Source organism: Achroia grisella, unplaced genomic scaffold (genome assembly GCF_030625045.1).
Source record: "Achroia grisella isolate CSIRO2021 unplaced genomic scaffold, CSIRO_AGI_Agris_v1 utg821, whole genome shotgun sequence".
NCBI lineage: Eukaryota > Metazoa > Arthropoda > Insecta > Lepidoptera > Pyralidae > Achroia > Achroia grisella.
Window position 1 is genome coordinate 2,056,521 of NW_026713035.1, and position 26,877 is coordinate 2,083,397.

Genomic DNA, 26,877 nt, shown 5'->3' on the forward strand with positions numbered 1-26,877 from the left:
AGTCTATGAACAAAGTGACTAATTACCGAAACTCTTGCATTATAATCTCAAAAAATTCTAAATCTTATTCTATTCTAAATATTAATATATATAATATTATAAACGCGAAAGTTTGTGAGTATGGTATCTACTAAACGGATTTTGATGAAACTTTACAGTAATATAGTTTATACATCAGAATAACATATAGGCTATAAATTTTACGCGGGTGAAACCGCGGGTACGGCTAGTCTATAATATTTTTTAACTAAATAACGACATGGGATTGGTTCTCAATCTATACTCGTAATTAGCCATGACCTAAGTGGAGATTGAATACTGTATAACAGGGTATCCTAGTACACATTTCATTCTTTTACAATGTAATGTACATATCTCATTTGGTGTGATATTCTATTATTGTAGTTAAAAGAAAAAAATATTCATAATAGTCTTTATTATTAGTCTAATAAAATATTTTTCATTATTATTATTTCAGCTGCCAAAGAAGCTTGCTTTGTTATATGTAGTTCATTTGAAGAGTAGGATAAAGCAGTAAAATTGTTCAGAACGAGGGCATGATTTCTTACTTCTCCAGAATGGCAAGCCATGAGGAATATCACAAGCATCACATGATGACGTGATGTTTGTGTTACTGTTCGTGCACAGAAGCGACAAATGCCACCTATAATCAGGTAGGCCGTCATTAAATCTATCATTCCAATTACATAAAAAAATCTAGTACAGAGTACGGTCTCTCACAATGTAATGTCTGTAAGAAAATATTTCCCAGAAATTTCCATAGCAACAATTAATAGCATAGCAACGTTAATGTTAATAGTAGTTGGACACTATTATCCGCCTTTAGTGTCTCATTTCTCGGCCGTAGTATTATTTTTAGTCGGCCGTAGTAGATAATTCCCATAGTAAAGAGAACTTAATGATCGCGCGTACTCAAAAAAAGTACGTAAAAAGGACCCCCAAACATTATAATTCTATATCAATATTATTGCCAAGTTGAGTAAACTTTTTGCATTACTCGTAAGTAATGCATCGACTACGGAACAAGTATAGTTTAGAAACCAATTTAGTATAATTTTATGACTATTGCCATTGTTTACTACTGAATGTTATTACCGCATCGTATTAGTTTCCGAAAGATAATGTACTATTCATGGAAACGATAAAAATTTAATAGCATTGAAGTATTCTAAAATAAAAACATATCAAACTTGGCGACTATTGAAAACGTTAGATGTAGAGAGAGTTAGTACTCTAAAAAAATAGTTAATTTAGTTAATTACTAATAAAATAACTTTTCCGTGACTTTAGATCGTTGCAATAAACATATTAAACAACAGTAATAATGGTAAGGTTATTAGGTGTTAGGCAAAGACCAAAATTTTAGTATAATACAATATAAGATCTCACAAATATTTAGTTCAAACAAGAAAAAGCAAAAATAAATATATTTTGGAACAAGTTCCATGAGTATAGGATGATAATTTATTTTATTAGCTAATAAATAAATGTATATCAGCAAACACTTAACAAATGTTTGATACTATTACTCATCAATTAATTACGAATTACACAATTGCAATACACGGATGCCTAGTTATATCTAATCTACAATGAACAAGAAAATGTTATCACATATTATCAATAATCCCATATTTATACATTAATTTATTTATATCCGTGTGTTAATGAAGAAACGCGATAACTCGTAGTCCCGGAATTAACGCAACCTATTTTCCCCTATATCTGACAATTAAGCATTATACTTACGAAAATCTATATAGGACGACGGTCAAAATGATTATTTTGTATGAATGGTACATATATCAAAATTTCGAAATTTATAAAATAGAATATTTTATATTTATAAAATAGAATATATTATAAATTTTTCTATGACACATTTTTTTTAATTATCATGTAAACGCGAGCGTTTCCATGATAATTAAAAAAAAAATGTGCAGAATTTACCTTTAATTAATACAATCATTTATTTGTGGGGAAATTCGTAGAAATCAGTTAATACGATAGATAAAAATAAATTTATTGATAAGTCGATAGTCGGGACTGAGAGAAGGCGAGTTCCTGAGTTGGAGGGTAACTTGATTTTAATACTCCTGCAGTAACTATAGTTAGTACAAGTACAATTACATCGACTAACTATAGTCAATGGATTAATACTCAACATTGTTGTTCTTGATGCACACGACTTCGTTGTTTTCATGAAACAGCGTCAGACCAATTAGAAGTCGAAGTGGTACAGTCGAACACATAGTAGATAGATAGATTAGATAGGCAGATATAATTATATAATTACTACTTACTTACGTTTACTAATATTATAAATGAGTATTCTATTATTTTAATTGTTAATCTTCTCTTGGTGCCGAAATAGCTTAAATATAGTCGTACATATATATAGTCGTTTTTTGTTTTGATCAATCGATAATATAGATCCCGTGGATGATAAAGTTTGTTATCATTATAATTATTGTCAGTTTGAAGATTTGCAAATATATTTTGATTAATTACAAACTACTCTTTTTTGTTCCTATCAAGTTTTCGTAAGCAGCGTTTTGATTTTTATATGTAGTATGAATGTACAGAATTTATAAAGGGAAAGTATATATTGTATATAAAATTCTCGTGTCACAATGTTAGTTACCATACTTCTCCCAAACGGCATGATCGATTTTTATGAAATTTTATACGTATATTCAGTTATGAGAATCCGCTACTATCTATTTTTCATACCGCTAAGTGGTAAGGGACATATAAATATATATATTTTTTCGACATAAAATTTTATTTTCAGTTTATTATTATTTAGGATTGAAAAATTTATACAACCCAAAATTTTCACCCTTCTAGCATGAACCCCAATTTTTTAACAGCGATTTTAATTATATGGCAAATCAACGTTTGCGGGATCAGCTAGTTATTTATCTAATAAATCCACATTCACACTGCTGGACATAGACGTCATTCTTGTTTACATATATGAATGTATGTATATATAACACTCTCTATTAGTGTGAATATAAATGTTAGATATTTTATTAGATAAATGTAACAGTTACGGCATTGTCCGCCCCCAAACTTACGAGAACACTTACAGGAAAGTAAGAACAGAATTAATTTGAGAGCTTTGTCGTGAGAAATAGCTGCCATTTCCAATTAAAGATTATCTTCATCCCTTAACAAGCTCTTTAGATAGCAAAGTTGATCCGTCCATCAGTCTATTATGTGAGAGGGGAGCTCATTTATGTGGTAAAAAATCCAAAAAGTGTTCCACTCATGCAGAGACTAACTTTCCGGATAGTGTAAGACCCAACTAAGGTAATAAGCACATTATTCCGATGCAAGAACAGGAAAATCGTGATAAAACCCAATACTAAGTGTATACTGCAGTAGTAGGTTAGAATAGCTTTTGTGGGAAGAAACCCCAGCCGTATAGTTGGACGTTAGTAGGTTTTTATCAGCATAGTTATGAGTGTAATCAAGTAAATGGTATATCAGATAATAAAATTAGACAACATTTTCTTATTCATAAAAATGTCAAATGTCTAAAACTATTTGCTTGATTAAAATAATGTGACAAAAATATTGTACTGTAATTAGCCTTAACCTTACTTTTTATTTATTCACACTAGGTAGATAAATAAATAAAAACTGTAACATTCTTGTAAAAATAAGTCACCATTCTTCTAGAATATATCTTATTCTAGAAGCTGTAAGAGCAAACAGAATATGCGAAGAACCATTTTCCACGAGCAAGAAGAAGTCAGTCATTAATAAATGAAGTCTTAATGAACATCTTCCATTAAATTAAAATTAGAACTAATTGAAATTCTATCTGTCGTTCTTGAGTAGACTAAGTTATTGAAGCTTAATGAATAAACTCCAATTACAAATAGATACCTGTCTGAACGCAATCTTATTTCTAACAGAAACAGCCACGGAATTTAGAACATCCGATTTACTGAATAAGATAAACAAACTGTGTAATTTAAAACGGAGAAAAATAGCCTTTTGGGTTAAGAGGACCGTGCCTGATTTGCATGCCCTGTGGCTGGTTGCATAGTACCTTTCCTGTAATAATAAGAGCCACAATCTTCGCTCTGTTTATACAGAATGCTTTGTTTATTTTGCTAAAACACTAGGTATTGTCCTTAACATAAAAACCCACCTGAGTACACTAATTGACTGTGTACTCGAGAGCCTTATTTGCATATCGTGTAAAGGGTCAGTCCAGTGTTTTATAGGACAGTGTAAATCTTACTAATTACTAATTGTGTAGTCTAACTAAATTTGTGACATTTGATATTTTAATACAATGCTAAAAATCTCGGAATGTGTTTGTTAAGATTTGGTTTCTTAATGGGTCAAGGAATAAAGTTATACTGGGATTAAGCTATGGAATACCTTACACATATATAATGTTTTTTACAAAAAGAACTTATTTAAGTATTTCTATCAGCTATTTAGTACTCATATAATACATCTGCATAGTTTGGGAGCAGCTTGTTTTAAGTTCTTTCTTATTATTATCTATTTCAGTATAACGAATAAAACGACAGATGTACTTTTGGCAACAAAAATAGTATGGTTACTAGTATCTGTCAAAGACATTATACATGAGCGTTATGGTATAAACCTAATATTACAGATAAATCGCACTCATCTGACATGATTTTATTAATTATAATGGAATGGTATTATAAATATATAATATATGGTACCCGTCTGCGCTACAGATATTCACTAGCTAGGCACCAGTGAAAGTTGATGGGATGAGCAAGAATTCATCACGGTTTACAGAGGGACTTGACGCTTGGAGGTTGAACTGACATTGGAACGGAAAACGGAACTACTAATCTACATTTATATCCCTTCTCCCTGTATCTGAAATATTTAATTTCACACTTTACTGAATAATATAATAAACATTCATTAATTTTAATCAATACTGACGTAATGTTTAGACTTATACAGGTAAAATGTATTTCGTTTCGTAAACAGTAAAATGGGATTTAGTTAACAGTGTAATTACATTTATACGTATATTTCGATTACAGTTATATGAATTACAATGCGTTTTATTTGACGTCACAATTATGACCTAAGTGATATATTTGGTTATATATTTTTAAGAGTTAAAAGAAAACATACTTATTTTTTTAGACGTTAAACATACACTGAAATGATACAGTTTAAGACAATCATCAAACAAAGTAAAAATAGAATAACGCAATAACAAAAAGGAATGTTCTACTGATCTACTGCTATGGACCATTGAGGTAATTTTACTGACATCTAGAGATCACAACACGTGTACAACGTTTTATACGCTCGCACTCTCATGTTTTCTTATGCTATTAAACATCTTAAACCATTTGTTTATGTAATATTAATTAATAATGCATACACCTATATTTATATCATGACTATAAGACTGGATTCAATTATTTTATAGGAACGAAATGTGCAGTAAACGTGCCAGTGAGTTTACTGAATTGCGGTGTGAATACCGCAATCGATTGGATCGACTATTAGTGCGGCATTTTTTCTATGTTCAGAAATATATCAATGCTATGGACTACCGCACGCATCGGTACATTAACCCAAATAAATAACGTTCGGATATTATGTGATACAGATTCTCGGATTGTTTTATTGGACTACCTACCGATATAGAAACCACTTTGGATGTTAAAAATGTTTTATATTTCACCCTAAATTGTGCAACGTTTGTAGAATTTATGGATTATTACATCCAATTAATCAGACCACCCTCGTGTTTCTTGTCAGAAATGTTAGTACTGACATAAATGTGATTTCGTTATTAAGTATATGTACTTGAAGCTTATATTAATATAAGCTTTAAGTTAATCTTATTTTGCACGGTAACTCACAATAATACTAAATACTAAGATGACCAAGACGATCTAACTTGGTAAAGCAATTGAAGTAGTCGTAAGTTATTTTATTCTAATCTTGAACATATTTTTTTTATTTTTTAAATATTATTTTTCATATAATTGGTATTGTAAAGAAGTTTATGCTTACACTTTTAGTTATGACTTCCGCGATAACACCTATTCGTTGCCATCCTAGAGGACTAAGAATTTATTTATGCCCCTAATCTTGTAACTTCTCTGCCTAATATGCACCCTACAACCGAAACACAGCTTATAAAGCAAACTGTTTGGCGCCTTTAGGGAGACTGGCGTACAACAACTTTTTACAGTCTAACTCTGGTGAGCAGTGTTATTAAAAAAAATCAAAGTACCTTATATGCCGTAAAGTCTGACATATATCCTTGTTACGTCATTGTGAATTAAAATTGTAATAAATAAATATATAAAAACATTGAGATTCAACTCAAGTCAGATGAATTCGGGATTACTTTCCAACTCACTTACCTGAAAATAAAAATATATATCATATCAATAAAAATATTATTTAAGAAGAAAAAACTGCAATATAAATACAAAAACTAATAACGCTTCTTTATGTTTGATTAATAAAACGTACCATGTTAAACATTATTAATAGAAGCTGAATACATTAGTTAAATTAAATATAAAGCGCCGTTAAACAAATTGAATTTAATACTCCTAAGCGCTGTTAGAATCATTTAAAATATTAAAATAACCCGGTATTATTAAATACCACCCTACGATTTCAATCATAATAAACCTTTGAAATTTGCTTTAGGAAACTCATAGATTAGAAACCGGTGCTATAATTGAAAGTGAAATTATTAAGAAACGGCCACCCTTTGAACCACCTGTAATCAATCGAATGAGCTAGGATCAAAAGGCGCTTGGAGTTGAGGCAAAATGAAACGGAACCTTTTACTTAGATACGGTATTTTTTCCAAGAAAACTCAGAAAATAACAAAGTATTAGGCAGAATGAAGTATGTCAATTAACTATAACTACTCAAATGTTTTTATACCTACGTGGACATCGAAAACTGTGTTTTTTAAACCAAGAAATAAACAAATACATTTATTTCTTTAGCATTATTCATGGAATATCCATGAATAATTTAGAATGTTTGTTTGCAAGAATTTTTAAAAAATACAATATTAATAAAATTTTAAAGAAAAATAATATACGTGTCTTGTATATTACTTTGTTATATAATCTAACTAGCCAACACTCAGTTTTGTAAGTTATACCCAAATGCTGATCTCATTGTAACCAATGTGTAATATATGTAGGTAGTTAAGTCAATCACAAATACAATTGTTGTAGAGTATGTTGCGGTCTCTAGGATTAAATGTTATATAGTGAACGGACGTATTTTATTGTGTTCCTCAAGTAACTGATAAAAATAAAATAGAACATATTCTTCGTAGGTCAACCACAAAAAACATGCACTAATTCATATCACATAATTAACCACTACTTATCATATTATGAAATATACAATTGTTTCATACCTAATAATTATGTAATTTACGTAAGAGATGATGATGTCATCATCTCTTACGTAAACAATTATATTAAAACAGTAGGTATTCGTAAAACAAAATTAGATACCTCAACAAACCCTTTAAATGTTAAAAGAAATGAGGTCTAGGCTCACCTTGTATATGACATGGTGAGCCTAGACATAAAAAGTTGTGAGATCTCATTACCCGGTGTCACAGGTACCGCTAAATAATTAGCTGTGGGTAAATCTTATATGAAAGCCTACTAAGTTAAATATCACAATTATTTTCTAGAAGCGTAATAACTTATAATGAAACAGAAGAAATTAAAATTAAAAATCTAAACAAAAGCTTTAAAATGTTATAAGAAATTAGGTCTAACCTCACTTTGTTATATGTTGCACATAAAAAGTTGTGAGATCTCATTATCCGGAGTCACAGGTACAGAGGAAAGAAGGTTGAAATTAAAAATTTAAACAAAACCTTTAAAATGTTAAAAGAAATGGGGTTTTGTCTCACCTTGATATATGCACATAAATAGTCGCGAGATCTCGTTATCCGGATTCATAGGTACCGCTAAATAATTAGCGGTAATAATTAAATCTTATATAGAAACCATTACTATAAGTACTATGTCAATCTCACAATTATTTTCTAGAAATGTAATAACTTATAATGAAACAGAGGAAAGGAGGTTGGTGAATAATGTCAGTGGCAGGTTATGAGGTTGAAGATTATCAAATTGAAAACACAATCAATTTTCCCTACGCTGTTCCTGTACCAGTTATTTGCGACGTCCTAACCCGCGTCGCACGGCGGTTTCCTTCCTGTATATAATACCCGGCTGTCGAGCTGAGATTGTGGTTTTGTATGCCGTATACTACCAATTTATACGGAGTTTATTATGTACACCAGCTAACAACTTGGTACCCTTCCGTAATAATACTCTGTTAAACATTTTTCGTCTTGTGATGGACGAGGTGTTAATGTTATTACATTTATTTTTGTAACGAATGGCAACAATGGCAAAACTTATGATATACAGATAGATATATCGTTTATTTGTTTGTCACACACAACATGTTCATAAGCATAGACCATACTTAATACGACATAAGATTTATACATTTCTGTTATTATGTGTGATCTGTAGCAATACAAAAAGGTCGAAGCTCAGCGTGGAACATTCTTCAGGGAACAAAAATCAGTGTGATTTTCAGCTTACACCCATTTGAGAGTACGTGAAAATAATAATTAAAATAAATATAAAAAAAAGAGCAATATTACTGGTGACTGTCTGTGCGGTGTGTGTATAATAAAAATAATGTAAATAGTTCAGAGTATAGTTTACTAGGTGGTAAGGATTAAACGAGAAAAAAGAAAATATTAATAAGAAAAAAAAGTACATATATAAGAATTTGAAAAGTACCTACCGTGGTACTGTTTATGTACTTGCATGATGTCCACATTATATAATTATGTATGTCCGTGGTACTCTTTATGTGTTGCCATTACGGAGGTCAAGGGTGTCATTACTATATCTCATATTAAACCGAAACACAGCTTACAAAATATGCTACTTGGCGATTACAATGAGACACACAGACAGGTCACCCACTTTGAACAAAGTCTATATATACATAAAACTACTGTCATTACTGAACTATTTTTACAAGTTAAGAATGCTTCTTGAATTATGTAGCACAAGTCCAATGAAATAATTATTCTATAGAGCAATTATCTTAAAAGTCAATTATTCCTTGTATGGAAGGTTTCAGTTAACGATATATTATATAGAATTTGTATAGAACTCCCGTACTGTATTTCAATAATACCCTATACCCAAACAGGAGTAAACTCTTAATTTATTTATAAACACATTATGTCTATAATATGTTATAGCAAAAGAGCATAGCATTTTATTAAAGCAAGGAATTAATGAACGACGTCTTTTTAATAGCAAACATTAAATTACCTTGTTACTACATCAAATTAATTCATTAAGAGGGAGCGTTCACGCGAAATGGTAGTCACGAAATGAGTAATTAATATGCCATCATTCTAGTGCACCAGATTTTGTACTAATCTAATCCGAACCTTATACAGAATGAATAAGATATATTGTTGTAGGAAATATTTAATAAGTGATATACCGAACGTACGTAAAGCAGTTTGGCAAAGAAACCCATGAGGATTGCTCCAATTTGTTTATTTCATAAATGCAGATTCATATAATATTAAAAATGTAATAAGTTTAAAAGGAATCACACTATAATTAAGATTTGCATTGTCACTCTTACTACATAGGCCATATAGTCCAAGATAGAAACCATCTATATCGTTTTAATTATTCATAATAGACACTTTATAACATATATTGTCGTTTGTTTGTTATTAATTGCGTCATTAAAAAAGTTGACAGTCTATTGTATTTCGATTTTATTTTATTGTATAATATATTTATACAATAAAATATAATGTATTTATTGTCAACACATTTTTATTTATATATAGCTAACATGTTAAATTAAAATCTACTGTTCATTAGCAAAATTAATCTCATATTAAATATCTGTTAATAGAGGTTCTTGCGCCTGTGGTCCAAGTTTGCCTGGATTGTTGTATTATCTGTAATGCCAGCTCCTAACCATGGAACCATTCCTATAGTACTTAACAACGCCAACCTTATTATAGGGTGAATAATAGTGTGAAATAACTGCCTTCATGCTGCAACGGTCTGCAACGCGCGAGTGTATGCTCTGTAGTTGCATTCATTAGCTGCGGTGGCCGCTTGTCATCAGAGAGACCGTCTGTTTGATTGTCAATTCATCTGTATGCAACGAGGGTGACATCACAGAAACAAAAAGTACTAGTTTGGAATATAAGTGAGAGAACACTAAAAAATTATTAACAATATTGTTCATTTCAAATAGGATGCGATTTATATATGCCAAAAACAGCATAATTAGATGAGAAGCAAATACTTCTTCTGATGTAAGGAAAGAAATCATATATTTAAATTTAGAAAATGTCATACCCAATTAGTTCCAGATTGTTTGAAAATAAAATTAATATAGATATTTGTCGCAATTACGAGTTTCATATGTAATATCATCGCCGGGCATTATCACCTCGCTTTAAAGGGTACGTTTCATGATGTCTTAGTCCTCCCGAATGTCAGCATATAAGATGTAACCTACCACGGACGTCACATTCTGATCTGATGACCAGCATCAGGGAATGCTGGTCATTCATGGAGCGATTATTAGTTATCATCAGGTGAGCTTAAGGTTCTTTAGCATTCCAGTTACAAAAAAAACTAAAAATAGCTGAGAATACATTATTATGTATACTCAGCTATTTTTAGTTATATTGATTGATATATAAAGCTTTAAAATATTATAAGAAACTAGATTTTTATAGAAATTCTTTTATATAATATTCAAGCACAATACAGACAAGTTGTATCATTACATTTGTTGTTCAGTATGGCAAATGGTTATTGCAAGAAAGCAAAATATGCTGAAAATGGATAAAAAGAAAACATATCGTACATTTCTGTAAAGAATTCACAAAAGTTGGGTACATAAATCACATACAAGATTCACGGCATATTTAAATAAGATACGTGTTGGATACATAAAATATAATCCTAGTAACACTTGTTGGGGAAGGAATCCCTTACATACAGTATTTGCTGTTCAATGATATATCGCATGTGAATATTAAATATATTGTAAGTTTAAGCTTTTTTTCTATTTCATTTATTACTGTACTATTGAGAACTTAATTATTTTATTTATATTAAAAAATATATATAACACAAAACTGTTATGGTGTTGTTATATCCGATAACTGTTTAATGCTATACCTACCTATATACATATCTACCTCTAGCTTAGAGATATTAAAAAAATGAAATATCTTCCAAAATATTGAATAATACGTTAATAAATATATATTTTATTTAATGGTAGTATAAAAGCAAAATAAGGAAGTACTTATTGTAATGTAATTATTATTACGAATGAAATAAAGCAATCATATCTGTTATGAAGTAATCCAATAAGCCTGGAATGACTGTTGTTCTATAATTTATCTCCGAGACGTTTCACCGTGGAAAGCGTTTTAAAATTATTTCACAGAGGCTATGATGAAATTGTGAGAACGTTTACAGGAAGAATATTTATAATATTTATTTAAAGTACGTACCAAAAATAAATTTCATTTACTTTGTGTCATCATCATGGTAATGTATGATAGTTAAAACGGGCGGCACATAACGACGCCATATCTGTAGTGGTGTTCATATACTAGTACATACTAGTGTATGGACAGTTACTACTTTTCACGGGCCGTCCATCTAATTTGGAATTCTAATTAATTTTATATGATGCCCTCTATTAGTGTATAAGTAATAGTTCATATTGAAAGAAGGAATTGGCATATAGTGGAAGTTGGCATTGGAATGAAATTAATATTTTAAAGAAAGTATTACATATGATTGCAGCTGATTATGGCAGAGGACGGCCGAAAAAGAGATGGATGGACTGTGTGTGTATGAGATAATATGGCAAGAAATGGAGTAAATAACGAGATAACTGCGAATAGGGATGGATGAAAGAGAAAAACATATTACGTCGACCCCAAATGAATGGGATAAGAAAGAAGTAGATGATGAATGAGTTCATATTGAAAGAGGTTTTAATGTTATGACTATTTGCGTGCACAACCACATTGTGGAATCATCTTCCAGCAGCGGTATTTCCAAACTGTAACAATTTTAAAACCTTCAAGAAAAGAGCCTTATTAAAGGCCAGCAATGCACTTGAAATTTCCCTAGAATTGCAGGTGCACATGGACAGCGGTAATCACTTACCATCAGGTGAGCCGCAAGCTCATTTGTCGCCTATGGTATAAAAAATATATTTATTATTATAGTTTTACAATATTATCGAATAGATTGACTTTCAAGTATATACTAGGCCCTCACAAAATTCCTTTACTAGTCGGTAAGTTATAATAGAGAATTTGCAAACGAAACTATACTTACTTATTTTAGATTACTGAAATTTAAACACTATACCTAAATGAACCTTCAACGTTTTTTTTTCTGAAGAATATAGTTATTATATTAGAAGAAAAACTAATATAAATATCATATTCTAACTTGATCAAAACTTTCTATTCATAATCTCTACTCCTCATAAAATATCTGTAGATATTTTAAGTTTATACTGCATAATTTATGGCTCTTTCACTAATTCTCATCCTTCAAAAATATTTTAATAGTCCATAAAATATTTTTTTACGAAACTTTACTAATAATGAAAGTTTTATTACAAAGAAAGTTTACAAATACCCGTAGCAATAGAATGGTTCTTATAAACTTATTTATTGACCAGTTAAAACAAAATTAGGGCGTGTATATATCTTGATAACAGCGCCGAAATATTGAGCATTCATAAATAATAGTATAACGTCAAATATATCTTTTATATAAAATGTACCTAGCCAGAATTGTAAACAATCGTTAAAAAAGTAAAAAACAAATATGTGATTCTGATTCTATTATACACATATTTGAAAAAACTTGTTACTATATATATATAGTTATATTTCGTACATTAGGTTATAATAATTATTATTACTTTTATCCTATATAACTTAAAAAGTGAAGGACTCTACGTTAATTCTTTTTACATAATCATAATTTGAATGGTTCAATTTACTGAAAAATGATCACGTATTTGCCTGCTAAGTATAACTTTCAATTCATGGCAAAAACAATCTGATGGCCCACCATTCAAATACAAGAATAACACTTTGGACATCACATTATCATGTAACGCCCGTAATACCGCTCATGCAAGACACAAAATGTATTAGTGACAAATATTATCTATTTGTATACCAAATTATAATAATAATTCAATATGTTATATTACAATTATAACATATGATAAAATTATGTAATGTTCCAAACTTTAATTAACATAAATCATTATCATTAAAACATTGTACTGTTCTAAATTAAAATAAAAATACATTATTTCCACTACTTAAGATAGATTTATTGTTTATTTGATTACGATAAGATAACTATTATTATATTATTTCAGTCATAGATAATATGATAAGTAGTGGCTTTGATTTGTCATTAAACAATAACATTAATTAATTGCTAATTGCGTAAACGCATCATTGTAAAGTCCACAAACTTGTTTATGTTCATACATCGGTCTATAAGCAAACTAGCTGTTTATATTTTAGGTCAAGGCGTAGCTACGATATAATACTAATCAACATATAACGTAGTATGTATGTATGTAATGTCCTTTACGACATCACACCTTCAGAAAAGAGAAAATTCTTTCGTTAAAGGACGGTAACACACACGCCCTGACCATCTAATTAGTCGCAAGCACATTGCTTTCTCTGCTATAAAGAAAAGTCAACCAGATCGCCAATCAGAATGATGAATAGGTAGGTATTCATATTAATATTATGAATGCGAAACTATATCTATCTGTTTGTTACTTTTCACAATGAAAATGGTGTACAGATCTTAATCAAATATGATAAGAAGATAGATACGAGGACGGACGTAAGCTCGTCTTTATCTCAAAAAAAAACGAAGATGAAATCGCGTATAACAGCTAGTAGATTATATTCAAATTAACAGTCCCAGTGATTTAGACAGTGTGCGTTGATGAATCAATTATTCGTTAGTCAATCTCTTTAATTGTAGATTGTTATCATTTCTTTACAGCGTATAATATAATCTATATCGAACCTCACCGTTCCGATTCATCCGGGTGCCATACTAATTAAATCGGACGAGTCTTGTACAAAGAGACTTTTTCGTCCCTTCCCCTTTTTTTATATTTGATCTTGAATCGCATTTTGAGACGAAAGTGTAGCATGAAATACGAAGAAAAGTAAATTAAACTTCGTCCAAGGGTTTTGCCAGAAAAGAAATTTCTTTGAGACCAGAAAGTTTAATTTTATTTTAAGTGGAAATATGCAAACCGTCTTGGTATCCTGATTTACAATTTTTCTTGGAATAAAGTAGATATATGCCGACTGTCTTAAGTATAGAAAAATAGCTGTAGGAAACCTGATGTTAGTGTTAGGTGTTACATAAAAACTAATTTAAACTGGTACCCAAGTCTCATCCATCTATTAAGCAAAGGTTATGCGCAAGACTTCGCGTATCCTGAGATCAATCAATCAGGAATCAACAACGTAACTTAGTCGTCATCTGAACTCCAAGATATATTTTGAAATAAGATTGTAAAACGCCCTTAAACAATCTTGTCCATGTAAATCCCAACAATCATAGTTAAAAATTATTCATTTGGCCTACATTAGAAAAGAGCAATTTTTCTGTGTAATAATGTATAAATGTACATGCCTCTATCGATCTGTATAAAAGTTACATGGTTACTTTCATACTATTTTGCTTTTCAAGTTTATTCGAATTAACTTAAAAAACATTTATAACGATTATACTAAAAGTTCTTGGCGACTGAAGTGCTTACAAGTAAAATGAAAATTGTGCTCTGAAATATGACCCTGACTGAGGCAGGGCTGAACCTACAGACTGCTATCTTGAAGATTAATTAAGTTATATAACAGCGAGTACCAAGATGTATGATTTCGTGAGAAATAACATAACCTTATGTTAAGTGATGATGCGGTTAAGTTTACAAAAGTCACTGCCCTGTCTAAATAATATATTTTCATCATCATTATTAGTTTTACTACTTACAAATTCTAGAAATCATAAATTCCAATATCATTTACTTTAACCTTTCTTAATGATGATTAATATAACCTATAAATTTATATTTCGACGATGATGACGAAAACTGTTATCAGAATCAAAATAATCCGAGACTAGGTAAATTTTTCATTATTATTAGTGAAATATGGATGACTAGAGTTACTACAGTTACATCAGGGTAAACTTAGGCCATTTTAATCCCTCTGCACTCGCATTCTTCGTATTCACTATTTAACAACCCTGGGGTTTGAAATATACCCATCCACTAAAGTAACGGGAAGAGTTCAACTAAAGATCTACAACCATTTTTATGCGTAAGGTATTTTAAATTTCAGAGGTGAAATTTAACTTTTATAAGTTACGATGAAAAATAAAATAATAACTCTTGAGGAATCTTAGATGCTGCGTAATGACATCGCTTGCGTAAGTTATTTATGCCCAGGCTTACAGTTTCGCGTAAAACTCTTGAAGGCTTCGTGGCGTGATTAATGTGGAAACATTGTAATGGCAACCCATCTCATTGGTGAAACATTCAAACATTATAGATTGAAGTCTTTTGATGTAGCTTATAAATTACTCAGCACGTTTCTCTTATCATTACGCGCATATTTTTAGCATACACAAACAGCGTTTAATCCGAACTCACGTTGTAAGGGAAGTAAATAAAATAAATATATACTTCCGGTTTCGAATCGATAAAGGTTCAATGTAGTTTCCTTTATTATCTCAAGGAAGATGCAATTTTTTAAAGAACTTTCTCTTCTTGTGAAACATATTTACAAAAGTCTTATATCCATATTTAATATACTTCAATTCTTGTCCTTCACGGGTCTAGGTAGCGGTTGCAGTGGTACAGATATTATTAGTACCTGACAATAGCCCAGAAGCCCCCAATAAAAATAACTTTTTCTTGAAATCCAAAAAAAATTGCAAACTGTTTTGAACTTTATGAGGTTTCATAAAATACTGCAAAGACTATTAGATGATATCTATGTATTCATATGCATCTACAGAATAATATTTCTAACTTTAGGTTCTGTAGTAGGTACTGGCGTTTATTGGTACCAAATTCAAGGAGTAAATACAAGCACGCTGACAATGTATTTTATTGTATCAGTTAAGATTATTTTAGATTAATACTAGTTTTGGCTTCGTTCCATCCTTTCTTAGTAAATTGGTATATTTCTTATAAGAATGAATAAAATAAATATGTACTATTTATTAATAATACAATATTCTCGCTACATTCGGGAAATTAGATTGTTGTAATGGGGAATCAGATCTACCTACTTTGTAGACTAGACTTTATATACTAGGTGTATAATAAATATTAGACAGTCAGTTATAGGTATATATAAAACGAAACAAAAAAATGTATACTACAATATGCTATGTAGGTTTATCAACTAAATGTATAAAATTTTATTTCTATATGTGTATCTGTGCAAATATATCGCAAAAACATATTTCAATGATTATTTATACATCAACGGATTCATTTCTGTACATATTGTATGTCTGTGTCGGTGATTCAATATTATAAATTTATGTCAGAATAACATTTTTTTAAGGAATGTAATTGTTACATTCCCGACCAAACTATATAGTCTCAGCAAAATATACGAAACAATTACATAATTTAAATTAAAACATTTCCTTTCTAGAAATTTCTTATCTTCTATTACAAATTTTACTAAAGTCCTTATCGGGTTGGCAACTTATCTAAGATATAGTGCATGCAGTGTAACCGACATGGTGTTCCAGTATTTTTACGATACTTATCTGATCGTGTTATGCATACACTCTGTAATATTCGAATGTGTTACATCGCAGTATTATAAAAATTACTTCATCCTGCATTATACTCACTCTTGCACAAAACTGTATAAACAATATCTCATAGTAAAATTTCTTAATCAATGTAAATATTCAACTGTCGTGAAAAGTTGTAAGAGCTTCATTTTTTATGATACATATGATACATTATTACATTTTTGTTAATACAGTATAGTTTTGTACATATAAAAAAATATAAACGTTTATAATAGAATTTCTTTTTTAAGTTATGTATTAAATTATTTGGCTATTATAATGAATACAGACCGCAGTATAGGAACAAGAGTATCAAATAAATGTAGGTATTGTGTTGACCCGCATATAACGCAAAAATAGCTGTATATTCGCTTTTAGCTATATATTTTTCCACTTATTTAACCTATTTATATTCAACTGAAACTGACTCCCAATACTTTATTGAATAAATAAGTATAGATCACATCGCCGAAGTTCACACAAAGGTTAGAAATAAAACTTGGCATCTATCATAACGACATAGGCAATTTGACTCGCCTGGCTTCTCACTACCAACTTACTGTAAGAAATCCCTGAATATTTTATGCATTCCTCCCCATAAAGAAATACAAAGGAATACTGACTTTTGTTTCATTTTCATTTCGGGAAGAATGAATAAAATTGACTCAATTGTCAACACAGCGGCGAGAGTACAGTAACATCGATTTAGATATTTGTATGCTAAATTAATGAGGAAAATTATCTATAATTGACTTTTAGACTTTGATATAGCAAATATTATTAAAATATGAAAATTGTATTAAAATATTCTTATAGTGTCTTTCAATAATATTCAGGGTTATTCGTATATTATGAACAAAGCCCCTGAATAACAGTAATAGTTATATTATATTATACATTATAATTATTTAAGATATTACATAACCATCCATTATATCATTATAGATTTAGAAACAAAAATTCTCGTTTTAATATTGTAAGATTTTATTCTTAGATTACTATAAACCAGCATGTTTTAATAATGTTTGTATATATGTTTCTCAGACAGAAAATAATCAAAGTAAATGAAAAAGAAAATTGAAATTTCTAGTACGAATGTATGGTGCCCTGCATTATTACAAATACTATTTTTCAACGATTTCAAGGTAACTGATACAAGCCTGAACATAGAATGAATATCCAAATCGTTTTTAACCTTCATACACAAATATCACGTAACACAAAATAAAATAAATATATACATATATAAAATTTAGGTTTATATTCTAGCGTGACTGACACGTCCTAGTGACAAAGTTCGCGTCTGTTATACAACTATATTGCATAATTAAGTGTGAACTCCCAGGTTAACGGGTTAAACTTATCCCAAAGATTTACTAAGAAACCAAAGTTCCCAAAGAACCACTAAAAGGTACCTAATCTTTAAAATAAAATAGTATTAAGAATAGATAGGACTCCCGTCGCAAAGTAAGCAGACAAAATAATACTTTAAAAGAATAATAATAAGATCCTAATAACATTTACACATTTATAAAAAATAAAACAGTGTTTATGCATAAAAGGCTACAGTCGAAATATCACCCTACTTTTTTGTAAACTGTTAAATACGGTGTCCTAGGAATATCCGGTATGTATAATACTTTGTGAAATTTGGCACGTATTTACCTAAGAATAGAAAGCCCATATTTAGTTAAAATTACACATTAATGTTTGAACGATAGCTATTTTTAAGAAGAAGGAGAAGGGTGTTTCCTTGTATTGAAAACTAGTGAAGTATTGAATTGTTAACTATTGCTAGCAATAGGGCTAGCAATGTAGAACGTGTGTCGACCTAGTGTGTCTAGTTTCGCCGTAATTCTTGCTGATTTCTGAGCTATGAGCTAACTGATCTGGCTTACTCATCATTTTTCACTGGTGCTGCGTCAGCATATGTCATTATGGCAGGCAGATTCCATATTTTTTAAAATAAACTTAATTTACGAACTATATAATATGCAAACTCAATTCGTCTCTACAAAGGACTATTTAGATACAAAAATTAACATCTGCGAATACAATGAAACTTAAATTAAACCTATGAGAAAATACTTATAGCAATTTAAAATACATGCATCAACTTAAATACTACGGCATTCACGCTATTCCGTTATTTAGTAGCTAGTTTCTAAACTAACTTACTAAATAGTAACAAAACTCGCTTTTATTAACTACATCGGTGTACTTTATAAACTAATCTAAAAAGCGGAGCTTAACAATTTCCGCTGATAGTACCAATTTGAAACTTTGCATTGGTTTTCTCATTGGGTTTACCTTGTCAAATCTTTATCCATCGTGGACGTAAATTAATTAAAAGACAGTAAAATCTCCAACAATAGAGGCGGATCACTTTCAAGAAATAAAGTGCTGGCTTTCCACTTGATAGATAATAATATTCATTCATAATTAATAAAGCCAGAAGGAGGCTTATTATCACGATATTAAATAAATTTATTATCACGTTATTGTTATATAAATGCTTATGCTTTTAAGCACACAGTAATAAATTTGACATGCAAATATCTTTGATGTAGTTTTTGATAAGTCATATAAATAAAAATAAATATACGCGTAATTTTAATAACAGAATAATGGGATTAACCCTTAGTCTAGCAAAGTGGCAGAATATACTTATTATCGCGGGCGTCACAAGATAACGTGACATCGTAGTGATGTTCTTATATAAAAGCATTTGGTTTTGCATTTCAGTTACATAAAAAACACTGTTACAAACTTTTCTTCTTTTATACTAAATCTAAGAAATTATAGTGACTTCATTACATAGTAAAGCTTACAGAAATTAAGACATCACAATGTATTTCGACAAGTAAACACTTGGATACTGGTCGATACTGGTATTAATATATTTTATATTTATCTATAAAATTGTAGCCTACAAATTAACAGATAAACTGACAGGGCACATAATATATGAATAAAAGTCTCCACGGAAGATAACATTCCTAAAAAACTAATTACCATTGACAAACTACAATGAAACAGAAATGAAGTTGTTACATGCCACATTATTCAACTATTACTACAAAAGATCCATTTACTAAGGTATAATGGATCAACGGTTAATGTAATCCGTTCAGCCGTAACTTAAATTATTCAGTTTGTCTGAACTTTAATTACCGTACCTACTTCATGAATCATTGTATAACAAGTAGTAACAGTTGTAATGGCCTTGTATTCTTTGGACACACCAACTTGCCGATTATATATATGTATAATAAATATATTCAATTATTTAATACATACGATATAGGCAATTGCATCATGTTAAAAGTGGTGATGGTCAGCGTGATTCTAGTTTTGCCCAAAGAAAATTAATTAATTAAATTATGTTATGTTTAGTTGGAATAGTTTCCTATTTTGAACAGACATTGCACTTTAAAGTTATGAATTATTTATAAGACATAAGACATGTCCGTTACCCACGACTTCGCTTGCTTTTTTAAATAAAGATAACCTATATTCGTTATCGTAACTCTATTTACATCAGATCAAATTTTATTAAAATCCGTTTAGACATCTAGATATCAAAAGTTAATAACAGGCAGACATGCAGACAGAATTTCGGATTTATAATCATTTGTCTAATTATCCATACGTTAACGATCAAGATCCAGTCTGTAGAAAGAAGTCTGAGTACCTCTGTCATAAGACATATACCAAGCAACCAAGCAACATGCGTTTTAAGACGCGTTTCGGTCAAAGGGCAGTCAACAACAGTTACACGTTACGAAGGGATGAATAATTACCCTGGACAATTGACACAACGTCACCTAGTCCCATGGTAAGCAGAGCATATGTTATGGGCACTAGACTTTTTTGTAAATACGTACATAATATTTATAGAAATCACCCAAACCGATACTAACAATCATATTCATGAATACAAATGTTTGCACCGTGCAAGTAATCGAACCCGCGACCATCGGAAGTAAAGCTAAACCGCTAGACCACCGAGACTGTCAATAGTAAAAAAAAATAATGACATGAGTACTCCTACCCTTGAGTACCATGGAAGTCACGTGATGAGGATATGTCCGTATTGCAGTCACCAGTTACCGTTAGATTGGTCGTCAACTAGTTTGTTGTTCGAAGTTTATTCTTAGCAAGCACATAACCGACTTTTTTCTAGTAAACTGTATTATATAATCAAATCATACCTAGTATAAATCGATAAGCTATATTAAAACCAAGAATCAATTAATTTTAATCTCCTTGAAGAATTCAGTATTGTATAATACGTGATAGAAAATGTTAGCAATGTGAGCTACTTCACATGGTAAGATATTACTACTAGATTAGTGTTTTTATCATTGTGATTACAGAATTATCTAGGCACAAAGTAAGAAGTATATCCAATAATCTTTCTAGGATTAGTCATGACAGATATGCCTAGGCATGACATGCCGAAACCTTGTTTCATAATATTACCCATAAATAATTATTAATTACCTTATCTTAGTGCAAATTTAAGTACGGTACTTAAACATTCCTAAGATATTTTTCACACAGTTGTCTGTTATTAAGAATGGTACATGCCGATAATTGACTAATTTATTTATACATATGTTGTACATATTTTTCTAATTATGTCTGTAGGTTTAAGTTTAATTTTATTAAATTCAGTACATTATTATGTATATGTATCGCCATTCTGTATAAATCCTTTCATTAATATCTTCTACTATAATTAACGCTAACCAATCACATGTCGTATGTTTGATAGAGACTCGTAATAAATAGATAAAATATTCCACTCGATATCATCCTAGAGAGGTTACGATATTGGCACAAGGCAGCTAAGATTGACGTCGGGTAACCCCTAACTACGGATTTGGGTCTAGCAGTGAGATTGCAATTATGGAAGAAAGTAGAAGGAACTCATAAATGTGCACTATTAATTGTAATTGATATTCGAGAACTTGGATGGTTTTTTTTTACCTACCTATTTTAATGGTGTAAACTGTAATGAGATTGTAGTGTGCTTCCGAAAGAAAGTTATTCACTATTATGATTAGTATTCATATATACCATACCTAAGAGTTGAACAAGTCAATAAATGCCGCAACAACATGTACTTTAGGTACGTGTAAATTATAGTACTTAGTTACGACAAAAAAATTAAATAATTGATTAAAACAGAATTGAAATATGACGCATTTCAGTATATAAAATGGTTTCTATCAATAAATAACATATCAAGACTAGTAGTTTAGTAGTGAACCGCTCAGGAAATAAATTTACTAAAAACCTCAATTTTTAATCACTTATCCTAAAGTCTGACGTCATCTTATAATATGGGGAAAGTTACTTGCTAATTTTAGAAAAAATTAAAGTACTTATGTTGTTTAAATATCAAAGGAAACCTTCCAACGTCCTAAAACCTATACTTAGTCCTGAAAACCGTGCTTGGAAGCCCATTGCTTGCAATACTACGATCAAAGTATTCCCAAAAAAAATTAATCACCCTAAATAATTGAGCTTGTAAAACGCAAAGGCATCAAAGACCAATTAACTGGTAGAAATCTTTCATATTTCCCCGTCGTCACGGGCAGCGTCAGCAGCGCCTACGCGGTCTACCTACAATTATCACGCGAATAGATATGCCAACTGTTACAATTTCTATTTTTAATATCAATTAAGAGAAAAATTATAAATTTAGATTAATAAAATGTGGCTTTCTCTATTCAAAAATACTTTTTATTATATGTTATGCGATAGATGACATAATGAAATACTGAACAAGTTTACATGATTAGAAAATCTCTATATATATATATAAATATCCCCTTGGGCACTTTGTGGCTCAGACGTGCCGTATAGGTAGTTTTTTGTTGATCCATTTTCACTTGTTGATCCGGAGGCCTTTTGTTGATCTAATGCCAGCTGACCATATATAAATGTTGATCCGTTTTGAGCCACAACTGTCACGACGAGTAATAATAATAATTAAGCGATATATACACGATTTTATACAAATCCACCTTTTTGGCATACGAGCAGTTCTTGATCCAATTCAAACGGGCCAATCAGGGTGCAGCATTTGCCAAGGGCTTCCTCATTGGCACGTTTGGGCTACTACATTATGGCTACAGTAACTTAATAATGTCTAGCTAGTATTTCAAGAATAATAGTCTATCTAATCTAAATATTTATAGAAATCAGTCTGGAGTAACGTGACTCCAGATCAAACCTCAATACTTATTATTTTTTGGACGGGAATCTTTTCTTTTGTAACAACGTTACTGAGCGAATAAAGAGAAGATGCAACGGCGGATCCAGGGGGGAGCGTCATGGAGGTCATGGGAGTCATGGGGGCGTCATGACTCTCCTCCCCCTTAGCCCAGGACTTAGGTAGACCACTAATTGAACTAAAAAATAATGAAACAGCAAATTTTTTTGCACGATCGGAGTGTTGGTGCAGTAGTATTAATTATAATTAAACATTGTTACTTAAAATATAACAGTTAAAGTACTATAACACTAAAAGCAAAATAGGTATTTTCAAAATACTTTTTCAAAATAAATTACCCTTTGAGTTTTTGTCCAAACCTCAGATATTTTATTTATTTTAGGTATATCAATCATTGCATAGTATAGTATAGTATAGTATAAAACAAAGTCGCTGTCGCATCTAACAAGTACATAAATAAAGAAAGAAGACTTTTTGGCTCTGAATATATTTCAAAAATCAATTACTTGTGTTAATCAATTTATATACTCGTTCTTATTTCATAGTACTTGTTTTGATCCGAATATATACAGATACCGTAACGGTCTATTAATTATGAATTTATTATACCTAACCTAGATATTTTATTTTGACGAAACTCCGTGTAGTAGTAGTATCCGATAAGGGTACCGGGTGCGAACCCTAAGTATTATTTCAAAATGACCAGTAATTTCGAAGAAATAAGCCTTTGAATTTTGAATTTTGATTTTAATAAGCCTTTGAATCAATTTACCAAACGGACGCTCAAGGTTCGATTCCCGCCACCTATTTTTTTTTGTTATTTTTTTTTTGTCTTTATTCTAATTTTAAATTAACTATTTTAATAATTAAATGAATTTAATCGAACAAAACGTTGTTAAGTATTCAATTAATTTTAATTTACATTACCTATTGTACTTTCTAAATTGTAAAGCAGCTAACAATTATAGTAAGATCTTATAAATAACTAACACAACAAGTAAAACATTTTAAATCTATTTTCTTTATTATTACAAATATTTTTTATGCATAATATAATAGTTAATATCACTTACAATTAATTTAATACTTAACAACGATTTTATCGATTAAATTCATTTAAATATAACCCATAAATGTATAAATATTATATATAAATAAATACATAATGATCTGATAATCAAATTAAAAGTACAGTCTAAAATTGAAAGTAAGAAAAACAGAAAATATAGAGAGAACGCTAGGGATATAACAGAAAGATGTGAAAAATGGAGAAGGACAGTAAAAAAGTTACAAATTTAAATAATGTTGCCGCAATTTCTGTTTAAATGAAATTATTACATTATTATATATATTAGGCATACGACTAGCCTTATGACTGTTACTTTTTTTTTAATCTATACATCTATACATGTAAATAAAATTGGAGTGTCTGTTTGCAATATTGAAATAACCGTTTTTACTACTTGCATATGAATATAAATACGGTATACACCAAAATAACATATTTTACAAGTTTTGTCTGTCTGTCTGTTTGTTCCGGCTAATCTCTGAAATGGCTGGACCGATTTTGACGGGACTTTTTTGGCAAGTAGCTGATGTAATAAGGAGTAACTTACGCTACTGTTATTTTAGAAAAATAAAATAAAATTTCACGCGGACGAAGTCGCTGGGGCCAGCTAGTCTATAGATATACCGAGATTTAATATTTAAGTTGCTATTATGTTGTTGACAACATTTTACTGTAATGTTACTATTACGTTATCCTACACAATTTGTATTATTTTGGATGAATAAATAAATAAATAAATAATAATCTATACATCTATACATGTAAATAAAATTGGAGTGTCTGTTTGTAATATTGAAATAACCGTTTTTTACTACTTGCATATGAATATAAATACGGTACATACACCAAAATAACATATTTTACAATTTTTGTCTGTCTGTCTGTTTGTTCCGGCTAATCTCTGAAATGGCTGGACTGATTTTGACGGGACTTTTTTTGGCAGGTAGCTGATGTAATAAGGAGTAACTTAGGCTACTTTTATTTTAGAAAAATAAAGTTAAAAACCACGTGGACGAAGTCGCGGGAACAGCTAGTGTATAATATATTAGAGATACCTACGTGTTTTTTTATTGATGACTAGCTGTACACGGGATTTCGTCCGTGTGGAATTTAACTTTATTTTTCTAAAATATAAGAAGTTAAATTCCACGCGGACGAAGTCGCGTGTACAGCTAGTTGTCGGTAGTCTAGCGATTTAGCTAGCACACTGCTTTGATTCCTGCTTGGTGGTCGAGGGTTCGATTCCTCGCACGCTGCAAACATTTGTATTCATGAGTATGATTGTTTGTAACGGTCTGGGTGTTTTCTATGTATAGATAATATATATGTATTTACGAAAAAAAATCTTTGTATTTATATCAGTACCCATAACATAATCTTCAGCTAGCTTAACTTGGGTCTAGATGAAGCTGTGTGAATTGTCCTGAGATTACTATTATTACTATAATAAATCTTTTCAAATCAGCCGATGTTTATTTTTGCCATAATACGTGCTGTTACCATGTGATAATATTACCTACGTACTTATTAAACTATTAACTTATTATTAAATTATTAACTATTTATACTGTTTTAAATGTGATGCGTTCATTATTTATATTTCCTTTGAATTAAAGACAAATGTATATATATATATATATATATATACACTTGCACACTTAGTTGATCCAGCCACGATCCGTAGATATTGCTGATTCCACTGTCTCTCTCTTTCTATCACTATCTTTGTATTCTAATATGCGATGTTGCCGTTCCGGCCGAGACCATGCGTTGTTGCCAAATGTATTCGTCGATAGTAGTAGATACCTATACTCGATATATATTTTTTCAACAATTTCCTGCAATAGTGAATCCGTATCGGCAATTTTTTTTAAATGCACAAAGATTTTTTGGCTCTGAATATATTTAAAAATCATTTACTTGTGTGTTGATGAATTTATATACTAGTACATGAAGTACCTAATACTTGTTTTGATTTGAATAGGTAGCGATATTATGAATTTATTATACGTAATCTAAAGATTTTGACGAAATAAAAGTAATTAGTTATCTGTTAACCTTGACTTCATGCTGGCACCAGTATTATCAGATGATGAACATACTCTTCGAAAACTTACAGCAGAAATATCGTGTTTGGACTCATTAGATAGGTCTCGATGAATAGAGTTTAAAAAACTTAAAATAAATGGTAAATTAGAAATAATGTATAAATACCCCTTACGTAAAATTCAACCACTTTAAACTTAATAATAATAATAATTAGGAAAACATAAAAGCTATACATGCGCTGAAAGTAATTGATGCCTTCCACACAATATTTACAGTATTAAAAAACTCTGTTTGTTCAGTAAAAGTGTAAATACACTGGTAACCTTTAACCATATTTTATATGCAAACATTACATATACAAACCCTAAAGTTTTATTTCAGAATAGCCATTAGTTTTGAAGAAATAAGTCTTTGAAATTGTACGTGTAACTTATATATATACTATTTTTTTCACCATAACAAACAAC

General features: G+C 30.3%; 1 protein-coding gene across 3 annotated transcripts in view; it reads right to left on the reverse strand.

Annotated features, from left to right (window-relative positions):
- Positions 1-26,877, reverse strand: part of LOC131852058 (angiotensin-converting enzyme-like) — a 176,613-nt gene that overhangs the window by 100,808 nt on the left and 48,928 nt on the right. Inside the window, exon 1 of one of the 3 annotated variants that reach the window (XM_059202653.1) lies at positions 6,389-6,407. The exons of the other annotated variants lie outside the window; for them this stretch is intronic. The gene's annotated coding sequence lies outside the window, so the exon portion shown is untranslated. Of the gene's footprint in view, positions 1-6,388; positions 6,408-26,877 lie in introns of those variants that run through there. 3 annotated transcript variants of the gene reach the window in all.